The 16,511-nt window shown below is 43.6% G+C and overlaps 1 protein-coding gene across 3 annotated transcripts in view; it reads right to left on the reverse strand.

Moving 5' to 3' along the window:
- The window catches only part of srgap3 (SLIT-ROBO Rho GTPase activating protein 3), a 978,679-nt gene that overhangs the window by 305,787 nt on the left and 656,381 nt on the right, over nucleotides 1-16,511 (reverse strand). The gene's annotated exons all lie outside the window — the stretch shown is intronic.

A 16,511-nucleotide genomic window follows, 5' to 3' on the forward strand; every position in this document is an offset into this window, starting at 1 on the left:
AACTTTCGCAACTACTACTGGCGGCCAATATAGCTATGATTAGGAAGTGGGCGATGGGGGTGGGTGGGGGGGGGGGAGGTGTGGGGGGTGAGTGCTTCATTGGGATGGTGTAGGAAGACTGAGCCGTGTGGGGTAATGTCTATTTAATTGGTATTGTACATTCTCTTTTTGCACTATGTTAATGGTTGCTCTAGTTTGTTTTGGTATTATTGTTACTACTATTTTTTTATGAAAAATTCTGGAAAACTTTAGTAAAAATATTTTTTTAAAAAAGAAATACTTTTGAATCAGGGCTGTAATGTAGCCAATTTGCACACAGCAAGATCCCACAAATAGTAACGAGCAGATCATCTGAAGTTTGTTATGTTAATGGTGGGATAAATATTGGCCAGGACACCAGGGATAACTCCCTCCTGTGCTTCTTCAATCAGAAAATGAACCATGGGATACTTTACATCCACTCAAGCAGGGGGTGAGGGCTCGTTTTGGCATCTTGTCCAAAACACAGCACCTTTGACAGTACCGCACTCCCTCAGCACTGCATTGGATTGTCAGCCTTGAGTTTTGCTCAAGTCCTGGAGTGGAACTTGAACACAGAATCTTGTCATTCGGAGGCGAGAGAGCTACCAATCGGCACACAGTTGACAGAGACGGTTTCTAATAATATAATAATGATCTTTATTAGTGTCACAAGTAGGCTTACATTAACACTGCCATGAAGTTACTGTGAAAATCCCCTAGTCGCCACATTCCGGCGGACAGGTACAGCACAGGGTTAGATACAGAGTAAAGCTTCCTCTACTCTGTCCCCATACACTGTTCGGATACACTGATGGAGAATTCAGAATGTCCAATTCACTGAACAAGCACGTCTTTCGGGACTTGTGGGAGGAAACCGGAGCATCCGGAGGAAACCCACGCAGACACAGGGAGAACGTGCAGACTCCGCACAGACAGTGACCCAAGCCAGGAATCAAACCTGGGTCCCCGGCACTGTGAAACAACAGTGCTACCCACTGTCCTCCCTCTGTCCCACAGATTTAACCTTTTAGAACTATTTTGATTATCACGTACTTCTGTAAAAGCCGTTTCCTGTCATTTACATCCTCAGACTGTGATAAAACATTCACCTGGAACCTAGATCGTTTTTGTGACTCTGATTTAATATTGCCAGAATGGCAGTCTTTGGGACTGCGTTCCCAAGTGTCCCGGGGGTCCAGGCCTTTGCTTCCTTTTCAGCTGTACATCAGGTCATTGCCATATTAACACCAAGCAAAGAAAATGGCTGGCTGCCCTTCATAATCAACTCAAAACCCCATCCTGCCCCACAATACCAAACCAATTTAAACAGCCCAACTAAAGCTAATTATGATTCTGTACATTGCAGCAGAGGGAGGGATGGGTGCTCCGGGATAAATACCGAGTTCAAAACCAATCCATAAGAATGAGATGAAAACCCTCCCATCAAATGGGCTTCAACATAACTCCTTGTATGCATGGACTTACCATGAATCATGCCATCCCCATCACCTCTGCATTTCTGTACAAATTGGCAACTTCATTAAGAATTGTTTGCAAATTTTGAAAAATCTAAGTTCCACTTGAAGATTGGGCCGAGGCACATTTATTGGGACAATGTAGAGGGAGCTTTACTCTGTATCTAACCCCGTGCTGTACCTGTCCTGGGAGTGTTTGATGTGGACAGTGGAGAGGGAGCTTTACTCTGTATCTAACCCCGTGCTGTACCTGTCCTGGGAGTGTTTGATGTGGACAGTGGAGAGGGAGCTTTACTCTGTATCTAACCCCGTGCTGTACCTGTCCTGGGAGTGTTTGATGGGGACGGTGTAGAGGGAGCTTTACTCTGTATCTAACCCCGTGCTGTACCTGTCCTGGGAGTGTTTGATGTGGACAGTGGAGAGGGAGCTTTACTCTGTATCTAACCGTATGCTGTACCTGTCCGGGGAGTGTTGATGGAGAGTGTAGAGGGAGCTTTACTCTGGATCTAACCCTGTGCTGTACCTGTCCTGGGACACAGAATACCTGAACTTGAAGTTGTTCCATTCCACAGCATTTGAAGTTCAACAAATCAATTTAAAAAGCACAATTGAAAGAATCTCGGTGAGTCACAGGCTGACTCTTTCCTGCTTATAAAACACCATTTTCAGACTTGCCAAGTCTCACGTATTTATCAGGAAAGACACTCATTCATCTGGGATTTTTATTGTGATCTATTCTGATAGATGTCGCACTTAAAAATAAAGCCTTTCTCCATATGTTTAAACAAATTTACAATCTGCTGCACACATACCTGGTAATTATACGAGAACCTCAGGTGAAGTTTGATTAACAAGGGTGACACCGAGTTTCAGCTGCACTGATGGTTTAAATTTATTTTTTGAGACAGATGGGTGGGATGTGCCGCCTGACTATACAGGCCTTGGCATCAGAGCATGCAACCCTGTCCTAGTAAACTGTAGCCCTGCCCATCGCTGCCCCAGTTGTATCATGTAACTGTGGCCTGTATTTGAGAGTTTGTTGTCACTGGTCATGATGAACCGTGACGAGGCTGTCCAAACAAATTTCACAAAGCAAACCAGAGCTGTAAATGCTTCCAGGCTTATAGAAAGAGACCATTTGACCCATTGAGTCCATGCTAGTTCTCTGTGGGGCAATCCAGTCTGTGTAACTCGCTCACTCGATCTGTGTATCCTTACAGGTTCATTTTCTTCAAGTACCCATCCAAATTTCTCTTTAAACCATTGATCATCATCGATTCCATCATCCTCATGGTCCTTGGTCATTAGCACCCACTGCATAAAAGAATTCCTGCTCTCATTCCCCTAGCTTCTCTTGCCCAAATCCTTCACTCTGTGCCATTAGTCCTCAAATCTGTGCCCATTAGTCCTTGTACTACCAGCTAATTGGAAGTTTTTCCCCGTCTACCTGATCTAAACCGTTTATAACCTTGTACGTCTCTATCAAATCGCCTTCTGTTTTCCTTCGGTCCAATCCCAGCTTCTCCAACCAATCCTTGTAAATAGACCAATCTGGTAAATCTTCTCAGGGCCTCTCACTTCCTTCCTAAAGTGTAGGGACAAGAACTGGATACTGGACTCTAGTTGGGGCCTAGGTTCAGCATAACTTTCCTGATTTTATGCTCAATGGCCATTGGGATTGTCTGTTCCCACCGGCAGTACACCCCCGCCCATGGGTTTCCTGGCAGCGTGAGGTGCCTTCAATGGAAAATCCCATTAACAGGTGGAGGGAGTAGAGAATCCCGCTGCCAGAGAACGACGCACGGCTGAGAAACACGCGGCTGGGGGACTGGAGAATCCCGCCCAATGTGTCAATTTATGAATCCCAAGATCCCATTTGCTTTGCTAATCAGTCTCTCAATAGGTCCTGCCACTTTTAAAGATCTATGCAGATGCAGCCCCAGGTCCCTCTGTTCCTGCACATTCTTTAGAATTGTGTCTTTAAGTCGACATTGCCTCTCTCCATCTATTCTGTCAAAATGCATCACCTCACACTTCTCTGTATTAAACTCCATCTGCCACTTGCTTGCCCATTCTGCCAGCCTATGTCCTGTTGCAGTTGATTCATAGAAACGTAGAGAATAGTAGGTCATTCGGCCCTTTGAGCCTACTCCGCCATTCATTACGATCATGGCTCATAATCCAACTCAGTAACCAGGGGCGAGATTCTCCGACCCCCGCCGGGTCGGAGAATCGCCGGGGGCTGGCGTGAATCCCGCCCCCGCCGGTTGCCGAAGTCTCCGGCACCAGAGATTCGGCGGGGGCGGGAATCGCGCCGCGCCGGTTGGCGGGCGCCCCCCCCCCGCTCGATTCTCCGGCCCGGATGGGCCGAAGTCCCGCCGCTAAAATGCCTGTCCCGCCGGCGTAAATTAAACCACCTACCTTACCGGCGAGACAAGGCGGCGTGGGCGGGCTCCGGGGTCCTGGGGGGGGCGCGGGGCGATCTGGCCCCGGGGGGTGCCCCCACGGTGGCCTGGCCCACGGTCGGGGCCCACCGATCCGCGGGCGGGCCTGTGCCGTGGGAGCACTCTTTCCCTTCCGCCTCCGCCACGGTCTCCACCATGGCGGAGGCAGAAAAGACTCCCTCCACTGCGCATGCGCGGGAATGCCGTCAGCGGCCGCTAACGCTCCCGCGCATGCGCCGCCCGGAGATGTCATTTCCGCGCCAGCTGGCGGGGCACCAAAGGCCTTTTCCGCCAGCTGGCGGGGCGGAATTCGCCCGGCGCTGACCTAGCCCCTCAAGGTTGGGGCTCGGCCCCCAAAGATGCGGAGCATTCCGCACCTTTGGGGCGGCGCGATGCCCGTCTGATTTGCGCCGTTTTGGGCGCCAGTCGGCGGACATCGCGCCGTTTCCGGAGAATTTCGCCCCAGATCCCAATTTCCCCCCATATCCTTTAATCCCTTTAGCTCCAAGTGTTACATTTAACACCTTCTTGAAAACATACAATGGTTTGGCCTGAACTGCTTTCGGTGGTAGACAATTCCAAGTCTCTGGGTGAAGAAATTTCTCCTCATCTCAGTCCTAAATAGTTTACCCTGTAATCCTTAGTGACCCCTGGTTCTGGACTCCCCTGCTATCAGGAACATCCTTTCTGCATTTACCCAGTTCGGCCTGTTCGAATTTTATAGATTTCTGTGAGATCCCCACTCATTCTTCAATCTCCAGTGAATAGAAGCCTAATCGATCCAATCTCTCCTTGTACGTCAGTCTCGCCATCCCAGGAACCAACCTGATAACCCTTGGCTGTACTTCCTCCATAGCAAGACATCCTTTCTCAGATAAAGAGACAACACCTGCACACACACTATTCCAGGTGTGGCCTCACCAAGGCCCTATATAATTGCAGCAAGACATTGCTGTTCCTGTTCTCGAATCCTCTTGCTACGAAGGCCAATGTACATTTGCCTTCTTTACCGCCTGCTGCACCTGCATGCTTATCTTCAGTGACTGGTGTACAAGGACACCCAGGACACATTGCCCATTCCCCTCTCTCAATCTATAGCCATTCAGATAATAATCTACCTTCCTGCTTTTGTGACCAAAGTGGGTAAACTCACATTTATCCACATTATACTGCATCTGCCATGCTTTTGCCCACTTACTCAACTTGTCCAAATCACACATCTCTGCATCTTCCTCACATCTCACCCTGCCACCCAGCTTTGTGGTATCTGCAAATTTGGAGATATTACATTTATTACCCTCATCTAAATCAATTAATATATATTGTGAATAGCTGGGGTCCCAGCGCTGATCCCTGCAGTACCCCACCAGTCACTGCCTGCCATTTGGAAAAAGACTTGTTTATCCCAATCTTTACTGTCTGCCAACTAGATTTCTATCCATCTCGAAACACTACCCCAAATCCCATGAGCTTTACTTTAACATGCTAATCTCTTATGTGGGACTTTGCTGAAAGCCTTCTGAAAGTCCAAATAAAAGACATCCACTGGCTTCCCTTTATCAACTCTACTAGTTACGTCCTCGAAGAAATCCAGAATATTTGTCAAGCATGATTTTCCTTTTGTAAATCCATGCTGAGTCTGTCCAATCCTGCCACTGTTTTTTAAGTTGTTGTAACCCCCACAGGAACTGTTGTGTTCTTCACCCTGAGGTAACACGGACTGCAACACGATGCAGTGAAATGATCAAACATACACCAAACATAGGCGTTGGTTCAATAAGATTTATTGAACTTCAGTAACGAAGCACACAACTGCCTGTGGGTTGACTCTCTACTACTCTCAGTAAACTAACATTAACTATCTAGACCAGGCTAGCTCTGATCCACGTGTAGACGGTGTTGAATGATTTGTACACCCTGACTGTCACTACAGTTGTCACCAGTGGAAAGAGGCAGAGTTCTGATGCCTCGTGTGTTTTATAGTTGGAAGCCCCCCTCTGGTGTTCTGTCTGGTGATGGGTCGTGTTCTGTTCTGTATGTTGATTGGCTCACCTGGGTGTCTGTCACTGCCTGCTTTTACATCATGATGTGCATGGGTGCATATTATGACAGGAACGACACGATCAATCTCCCCGTGGGGCTTTTGGAATACCCACTGCGGGGTGGAGGCCCAACATCGGGGCTCGTCAATTCCCGAGCTAAAAGCCGGCCCAGAAGGGAGCCGGCCTCTCAGGATTGTCCTGGCTGGGACTTGGGGAGTTGTTAACTACTGTATTTCTTTACTGTGAGTAGGAAATAAACTACTTTTGACTTAACTTTTTGGGACTCCTCTTTGACGACAATATTGGTGACAAGGGTAAAATGGAACTGCAGGAGGCACTATTGGACACTCAGACTATGGCTGCATTTCAACTCAAGAGGAGCAAAGTTAGTACTGTTTCAAAAATGCTGTTCTTCGGGAGAGCTGATGCATTTGCCGAGAGTATAGAAGACTGGGCGCAGTACGCGGCTGTACGCGATATTTTTTCAGGACAAATGCCATTACTGGGGGGGGATTGCCCGAAGGTGATTATTTTGACCGGCTGTGGGGCCCCCACTTTCAGCATCATAAAGAGCCGAACCTACCCCTTGGCCCCAGACTCAAAAAGTTTGATGAATTGGTGCCACTCGTGGTGGACCACCATGACCCCAAACCGTTGGTCATTGTCCAAAGATACCGGTCCAATATAGCTGAGAGAACCCTGGGGGAGTCATACCTACCAGAGATGCTATGGGATCGCCTTGTGTGCAGAGTTAACAACATGGCAGGCCAGCGGAAATTGCTGGTTGAACCGTCTTTGGAACTGAATAGGGCCAATAAAATCTCCCTTTCATGGGGGAGTACGGAGCAGGGAGTCCAGGAGCCCAGGGTACACCAAAGATGGAATTGAATAGCGAGTGGTGCCCAGAAGGAACAAGCCTCTGGGACCCTGACATTGCCCGAACAATGCTAGGGCCAGGCCATTGGTCGAGGGCCACTGCAGCCAGGTGAGACGTCTCCCCTGAACCACTGGAGGACGACTCACAAGAGGTGTTGCTCCTGTGGCTGAAGAAACTGCAGGGACCAGGAACGCCATCGAGAGCCAGGGTCTTCCATCTAGCACAGCCTGACAAAAATGTGCATGTAGTTGAATTGCATCGCTGCAGGTTGCTCCCATCAACATCACCATTCTGGTGAATGGTCACCAACTTGTCATGGAATTAGACACTGGGGCTGCGGTCTCAATGAAAAGACAGGTGTTCAAAAAGGTCAGGATGGGAATCCAATGTTTGAACTTGAGGGAAACGGGGCTGGTTTAGCACACTGGGCTAAATCGCTGGCTTTTAAAGCAGACCAAGGCAGGCAAGCAGCACGGTTCAATTCCCGTACCAGCCGCCCCGAACAGACGCCGGAATGTGGCGACTAGGGGCTTTTCACAGTAACTTCATTTGAAGCCTACTTGTGACAATAAGCGATTTTCATTTCATTTCATTTCAAACGGAGGTGTGGTTGGCAACAGGCATAGGAGAACCATTAGCCATCGCAGGCACGACAATGGCCCCAGTTGTCTATGGACAGCAGTTTGTCCGGCTCCCCTTGACAGTAGTACGGGTCCTGGCACAAATCTGTTGGGCCGTGATTGGGTGCCGGGGCTCCATTTGGACTGGCAGCAGATTTTCAGGATGGGCACTGGTGGATTATACAAAGTCCTGGGAAGTACCCGGATGCTTTCCAGGATGGACTGGTTAAGATCAAAGGTGCCAAGGCACACATAGACCCTGAGGCCCAACCGAGGTACTTTCCAGCGTGCCCAGTTCCCTACGAATTGCTGTCAAAAGGTAGAGGGCGAGCTAAACCGGTTGGAAAGCCCAGGAATCATCCGGCCTCTACAATTTGCGGAGTGGACAGCGCCTATACTCCCGGTAATGAAACCAGATAAAACTGTCCTCCTCTTTGGGGATTACAAGCTGACACTCATCTCCAACAGGCTTCGCACAAATAGATTGTAATTCTCTCATTACACAGTACCCAGTCTAAGATGGCCTGTTCTCTAGTTGGTTCCTCAATGTATTGGTTCAGAAAATTATCCCGTACACACTCCAGACATTCCTCCTCTATGATATTGTTACCAATTTGATTTGCCCAATTTATACGCAGATTAAAGTCACCCATAATTACAGATGTTCCTTTATCGCTTGTGTCTCTAATTACCTGTTTTAATGCCATACCCAACATCACCACTACAGATTGAGATTCAATATATAATCCCACAATCTTTCTTTACCTCTTGGTGTTTCTCAGTTCTACCCATACAGATTCCACATCATCGGAGCTAATATCTTCCTCACTATTGTGTTAATTTCTTCTTTAACCAGCAATGCAACCCCGCCGCCTTTTCCTTTTTGTCTGTCTTTCCTAAATACTGAATACTCCTGGATATTTTTCCCTTCCCTAGTCAACTTGCAGTCATGTCTTTACAATCTCGATTATATCATACCCATTTACATCTATTTGAACGATTAATTCACCCACTTTATTGTAAATGCTCCGCACATTAAGGCACAGAGCCATAAGTTTGTCTTTTTAACATTCCTTGTCCCGTTCCCATTATTTTTCACTGTGGTCCTGTTTCATTCTGACCCTTAATTTCTCTGCCATTCATTTTTCTTCTTTTACCCCTCTCCTCTGACTCTTTGAGTAAGTTCCCATCTGCCTGCTATTTTAGTTTAAACCCCCTCCAACCACTATCAAATACTCCCCCTAGGACATCAGTCCCGGTCTTGCCCAGATGTAACCCATCCAGTTTGTACTGTTCCCACCTCCCCCAGAACCAGTTCCAATGCCCCAGGAATCTGAAACCCTCCCCGTCTCACCATCTCTTCAGACACATATTCATCTGAAATATCTTGCTATTTCTACTCTGACTAGCACATGGCACTGTTAGTATTCTTGAGATCACTACTTTTGAGGTCCTACTTTTCAACTTACTTCCTGACTCCCTATATTCTGCTTTTAGGACCTCATCCTTTTTTTTTAAACTTGTGTCAGTTGTACCTATGTGTACCATGACCACTGGTGGTTTACCCTCCCCCTTCTGACCCTTGGAGAATGCCACTGTGTACCATCCTCCAGTCTGAAAAATAATCATTTACCAAGACTGCTTTCTGTTCTTAAGCCAATTTTTTTAGCCAATTGGACACCAACCCTCTTATTCCATGAGCTTCAATTTTGTTAACCAGCCTTTCATGTGGTACTTTGTTGAATGCCTTCTCAGAATCCCTATAGGCAACACCCAACGCATTCCCTTAAAAATCCTCTTGTCTATTACTTCATCAAACACAATTCAACTACGTTAGTCAAGCATGATCTACCTCTTACAAATCTCCTGGCTCTTCTTAATTAGCTCCAACTTCTCCATGTGCCAACTGATTTTTCCCTAACTATTATCAGCACTCTCTCTTCTGATTCAGAATGTTCGAGTCCCACTCCAAAAATGTAGCACCTAATTTAGGCTGGCTCTCCAGTGCGGTATGTGAGAGTGCTGCACTGTTAGAGGTGCCACCTTTGGGTTTTTGAAACAAGTTTGCCTACTAAACAATCCCATGGCCACTGCTCATCTCTCAAACAACATAAAAACAGGTGACCTGGTCATCATCACTTTGCTGTTTGTGGGAGCTTGCTGTGCACAAATTAGCTGCTGAGTTGCCCATATGTGAACATTGACTACATTTTTAAAAACTTCATTGGTTGTAAAGCACTTTGGGATGTCCTGCAGTCATGAAAGGTACTGTGTAAATGCAAGTTCTTGCTTAAGCTCGAATATCCGACAGTGGCCAAGTCCTCAGCTGGGTCATTGGTTGCTTGGCAGAAGTAACCAGGTGATTGAGTTAATGATGGCATTGCTTGGCTTGACCGAGCATGGTCTGCCGCTGACTATTGCAGCTCCCATCCGAGTTGTGGTTGTAATTTGTAACAGATGCCTCTCTGATACACACCATTCACATTTCGGGAATCGATTCCCACCCCCAGGGAGATCCGAGAGGCTATGAAAATTATGCTGCGCGGGGTTTGCAACAGGGGGGAGCGGAAAAAAGGTTTGTTTTTTTCTCCCCAGCATTCCGCCCACTATAACTTCATCACAATGATGGATAGGAACAAAACCTTCCAGTCCATTCAGCACAATTGCATTACCATCTTAAATCACACACACACACGCACCCCAACTCCACCCAAAACTATGTGATCCCCTGGGAGAGAACACGGAGATAAAAACAATCTAAGCCAATTCAAACGGAGAGTAAAGTATCTCTGGAATTCCTCGCTGACAACCCCCACCCACCTCTTCCCAACCGCTGCCCCATGGGGATCAGCCTAGTTCAGGAGATCACTCCAGTTTAGAGGGGACACAACACCGGCTGACTCAGATATTGCCTGGTTTGAGGAAATACAAAGACTAAGAGAGATTTAAAAGATGTTTTCGCTCTAGGTGACTATTGAAGGGTGACACAGGGTAGATAGAAGCAGTCCATTCCCAGTAGTTGAGGGGCCTGCATTGAAGGGTCACGGACGCAAAATTACATGCAAGAGATGTAGTCAGAGAGCGTGAGAAAATACTTTCCTGAGAGAGTGGAGAGGTTGTGGAACTCCCCTCCGGAACTAGTGGCTATTAAGAACAGGTTAGGTAGGTATGTAGAAAAAAAGGATTGTAGTGACATGACAACACGGTAGATAAATTTGACTCGGATTATTTCCTCACATGTAAACACTGACGTGTACAGATTGGCCCGAGTGGGTAGTTTCAACACGGGTAGGGCATTCAGCACCTTGAGTCAATTCTGCTATTGAATTAGATCAGGGCTCATCTGTATTTAACTCCATTTATCCAACTCAAATGAAATGAAATGAAAATCGCTTATTGTCACAAGTAGGCTTCAAATGAAGTTACTGTGAAAAGCCAATTCCAAAACATTCAATACCCTTACCGAACAAAACTCTAGCGAGTTTTTGACCCAACACACTGTTGCGGGAGTTTTTTTATATTTATATTATGCTGTCTGAACAATCTAGAGCTAATTTAGAAGGCTATAACCCCATTTTAGCACTGGAGGAAATAAGCTTCTATTTTACCCCATCAACTCCTTTAATCATCTGAAATGCCTCAATTAGAGCACCCTTTAATCTTCTATACTCAGGCGAATAAAGGCCTAGCCTCTGCAATAGCTTCATAATAAACCCTCTCAGCCAAGTTTTGCTGCTACAACTTCTCAATGTGTCAGTAACTCTCTTTGGAATGTATTTTGAAGGCCGATGCAGTGTCTGTGTCCAGTTAGCATTGCCACATTTCCCAATATGCTACACTTCTCCAAGTTAATGCCTCTGCTGGGAGTGCAGACCATCATCACAGGGAAAGAGGAAACCATGGCAAAAGGTTGGACCAAACCGAGGCAATTCACCCCTACAAGCAAGTTTCTTCCACAGACCTGCCTCCTTTCACAGACTCTCCTGAAGGACAAATTTGGATCCTCCACAATAGTCCTCAATACCCGGGCCCTGCAAGGCTACGTACTTAGCCCCTTACTATACTTCCTATACACACACGACTGTGTGGCAAAATTCATCTCTATAGAATTGATGAGAGTTGATGTGCCTCAATCACTGCTGCTCCCAGTCCTGAGACATCTCTACATTTGATAGCACCCATCAGAGGGGTAACGCAGGTATAACGCACAGTTTACACACTTAATTTAACATATAATAAACATTCAGGGGCTGCTATTCCCCAAATCACTGAATAATATTATATATTGTAAAGAGGAGTCACGTTCCTGTTATATTTTAAATAATGACTTATCTAAAATATATATATTACTCTTGAATCCACCAGGATGATAAAATGACCAATCGTCTTCTTGTTGAAAGATGAGCTATTTAATGAATAATAAAATAATAAAGTGTGAGTCCTTTTATTCAATACAAAACTAACAATAAAGAATTAAAGTACAATACAGATAACTATATACCTTTACACTATTATAACAAACTAGTTCTAACTTCCCTCACTCTAGATATTCTTTGTCTTGCTTGTACACTGATCTGAATCACTTCTCATCATCATCTGACTTAGAAAAGGCGGGAAATCAGTTCTTATAGTATCTGACTGTGAGCCATCTAGTGTTGAAATGACTGTACTACACTTACATACATTGATCATGTATATTGCTATCTGAATATCACCACAGTTCCCTGAAACAAATTCATATTCTAATAATCTTCAGCGACACACTCAGGTCCACTCTTCTTTCTAATAACACACACAGCATCTTGTCTAATAACACACACACACAGCATCTTCTTTTTAATACACACACACAGCATCTTCTTTGCAATAATACACGAAAAACCATCTTCTTTCTAATAACACACACACACAGCATCTTCTTTCTAATAACACACATACATATCTTCTTTCTAATAACACACACACAGCATTGTATTTCTGATAACACACACACACAGCATCTTCTTTCTGATAACACACACACACAGCATCGTATTTCTGATAACACACACACACAGCATCTTCTTTGTAATAATACACTAAAAAACATCTTTCTAATAACACACACACACAGCATCTTCTTTCTAATAACACACATACATATCTTCTTTCTAATAACACACACACAGCATCGTATTTCTGATAACACACACACACAGCATCTTCTTTCTGATAATACACACACACAGCATCGTATTTCTGATAACACACAAACACAGCATCTTCTTTCGAATAACACACACACAGCATCTTTGTAATAACACACATCTTCTTTCTAATAACACACACACATATCTTCTTTCGAATAAAACACACACACAGCATCTTCTTTTGAATAACACACACACACAGCATCTTTGTAATAACACACACACACAGCATCTTCTTTCTAATAACACACACACACAGCATCTTCTTTCGAATAACAGACACACACAGCATTTTTGTAATAACACACACACAGCATCTTCTTTCTAATAACACACACACAGCATCTTCTTTCTAATAACACACACACAGCATCTTCTTTCGAATAACGCACACACACAGCATCTTTGTAATAACACACACACACAGCATCTTCTTTCTAATAACACACACACACAGCATCTTCTTTCTAATAACACACACACACAGCATCTTCTTTCTAATAACACACACACAGCATCTTCTTTCGAATAACACACACATCTTCTTTCTAATAAGACACACACACAGCATCTTCTTTCTGATAACACACACACACAGCATCTTCTTTCTAATAACACACACACAGCATCTTTGTAATAACACACATCTTCTTTCTAATAACACACATACACAGCATCTTCTTTCTGATAACACACACATACAGCATCTTCTTTTGAATAACACACACACAGCATCTTTGTAATAACACACATCTTCTTTCTAATGACACACATACACAGCATCTTCTTTCTAATAACACACACACAGCATCTTCTTTCTGATAACACACACACAGCATCTTCTTTCTGATAACACACACACACAGCATCTTCTTTCTGATAACACACATACACAGCATTTTCTTTCTGATAACACACACACACAGCATCTTCTTTCTGATAACACACACACACAGCATTTTCTTTCTAATAACTCACACACAGCATCTTCTTTCTAATAACACACACACAGCATCTTTGTAATAACACACATCTTCTTTCTAATAACACACAGACACAGCATATTCTTTCTGATAACACACACACACAGCATCTTCTTTTGAATAACACACACAGCATCTTTGTAATAACACACATCTTCTTTCTAATAACACACATACACAGCATCTTTGTAATAACACACATACACCGCATCTTCTTTCTAATAACACACACACACAGCATCTTCTTTCTAATAACACACACACACTGCATCTTCTTTCGAATAGCACACACACAGCATCTTCTTTCGAATAACACACACACACATCTTCTTTCCAATAACACACACACACAGCATCTTCTTTCTGATAACACACACACACAGCATCTTCTTTCTAATAACACACATACACAGCATCTTCTTTCTGATAACACACACACAGCATCTTCTTTCGAATAACACACACACACAGCATCTTCTTTCTGATAACACACACACACAGCATCTTCTTTGTAATAACACACACACTCAGCATCTTCTTTCGAATAACACACACACACAGCATCTTCTTTCTAATAACACACACACAGCATCATCTTTCGAATAACACACACACGCAGCATCTTTTTTCTGATAACACACACACACAGCATTTTCTTTCGAATAACACACACACAGCATCTTTGTAATAACACACATACACAGCATCTTTGTAATAACACACATACACAGCATCTTTGTAATAACACACATACACAGCATCTTCTTTTGAATAACACACACACACAGCATCTTCTTTCTGATAACACACACACACAGCATTTTCTTTCGAATAACACACACACAGCATCTTTGTAATAACACACATACACAGCATCTTTGTAATAACACACATACACAGCATCTTTGTAATAACACACAGACACAGCATCTTTTTTCTGATAACACACACACAGCATCTTCTTTCTGATAACACACACACAGCATCTTCTTTCTAATAACACACACACAGCATCTTCTTTCTAATAACACACACACACACATCTTCTTTCTAATAAGACACACACACAGCATCTTCTTTCTGATAACAAACACACAGCATCTTCTTTCTAATAACACACACACAGCATCTTTGTAATAACACACATCTTCTTTCTAATAACACACATACACAGCATCTTCTTTCTGATAACACACACATACAGCATCTTCTTTTGAATAACACACACACAGCATCTTTGTAATAACACACATCTTCTTTCTAATGACACACATACACAGCATCTTCTTTCTAATAACACACACACAGCATCTTCTTTCTGATAACACACACACAGCATCTTCTTTCTGATAACACACACACACAGCATCTTCTTTCTGATAACACACATACACAGCATTTTCTTTCTGATAACACACACACACAGCATCTTCTTTCTGATAACACACACACACAACATTTTCTTTCTAATAACACACACAGCATCTTCTTTCTAATAACACACACACAGCATCTTTGTAATAACACACATCTTCTTTCTAATAACACACAGACACAGCATATTCTTTCTGATAACACACACACACAGCATCTTCTTTTGAATAACACACACAGCATCTTTGTAATAACACCCATCTTCTTTCTAATAACACACATACACAGCATCTTTGTAATAACACACATACACCACATCTTCTTTCTAATAACACACACACACAGCATCTTCTTTCTAATAACACACACACTGCATCTTCTTTCGAATAGCACACACACAGCATCTTCTTTCGAATAACACACACACACATCTTCTTTCCAATAACACACACACACAGCATCTTCTTTCTGATAACACACACACACAGCATCTTTTTTCTAATAACACACATACACAGCATCTTCTTTCTGATAACACACACACAGCATCTTCTTTCGAATAACACACACACACAGCATCTTCTTTCTGATAACACACACACACAGCATCTTCTTTCAAATAACACACACACAGCATCTTTGTAATGACACACATCTTCTTTCCAATAACACACATACACAGCATCTTCTTTCTGATAACACACACACACAGCATCTTCTTTCTAATAACACACATACACAGCATCTTCTTTCTAATAACACACACACACAGCATCTTCTTTCGAATAACACACACACAGCATCTTTGTAATAACACACATCTTCTTTCCAATAACACACATACACAGCATCTTCTTTCTGATAACACACACACACAGCATCTTCTTTGTAATAACACACACACACAGCATCTTCTTTCGAATAACACACACACACAGCATCTTCTTTCTGATAACACACACACACAGCATCTTCTTTCGAATAATACACACACAGCATCTTTGTAATAACACACATACACAGCATCTTTGTAATAACACACATACACAGCATCTTTTTTCTGATAACACACACACAGCATCTTCTTTTTGATAACACACACACAGCATCTTCTTTCTAATAACACACACACAGCATCTTCTTTCGAATAACACACACACACAGCATCTTCTTTCTAATAACACACACACAGCATCATCTTTCGAATAACACACACACACATCATCTTTTTTCTGATAACACACATACACAGCATCTTCTTTTGAATAACACACACACACAGCATCTTCTTTCTGATAACACACACACACAGCATTTTCTTTCGAATAACACACACACAGCATCTTTGTAATAACACACATACACAGCATCTTTGTAATAACACACATACACAGCATCTTTGTAATAACACACATACGCAGCATCTTTTTTCTGATAACACACACACAGCATCTTCTTTCTGATAACACACACACAGCATCTTCTT

Source organism: Scyliorhinus torazame, chromosome 13 (genome assembly GCF_047496885.1).
Source record: "Scyliorhinus torazame isolate Kashiwa2021f chromosome 13, sScyTor2.1, whole genome shotgun sequence".
NCBI lineage: Eukaryota > Metazoa > Chordata > Chondrichthyes > Carcharhiniformes > Scyliorhinidae > Scyliorhinus > Scyliorhinus torazame.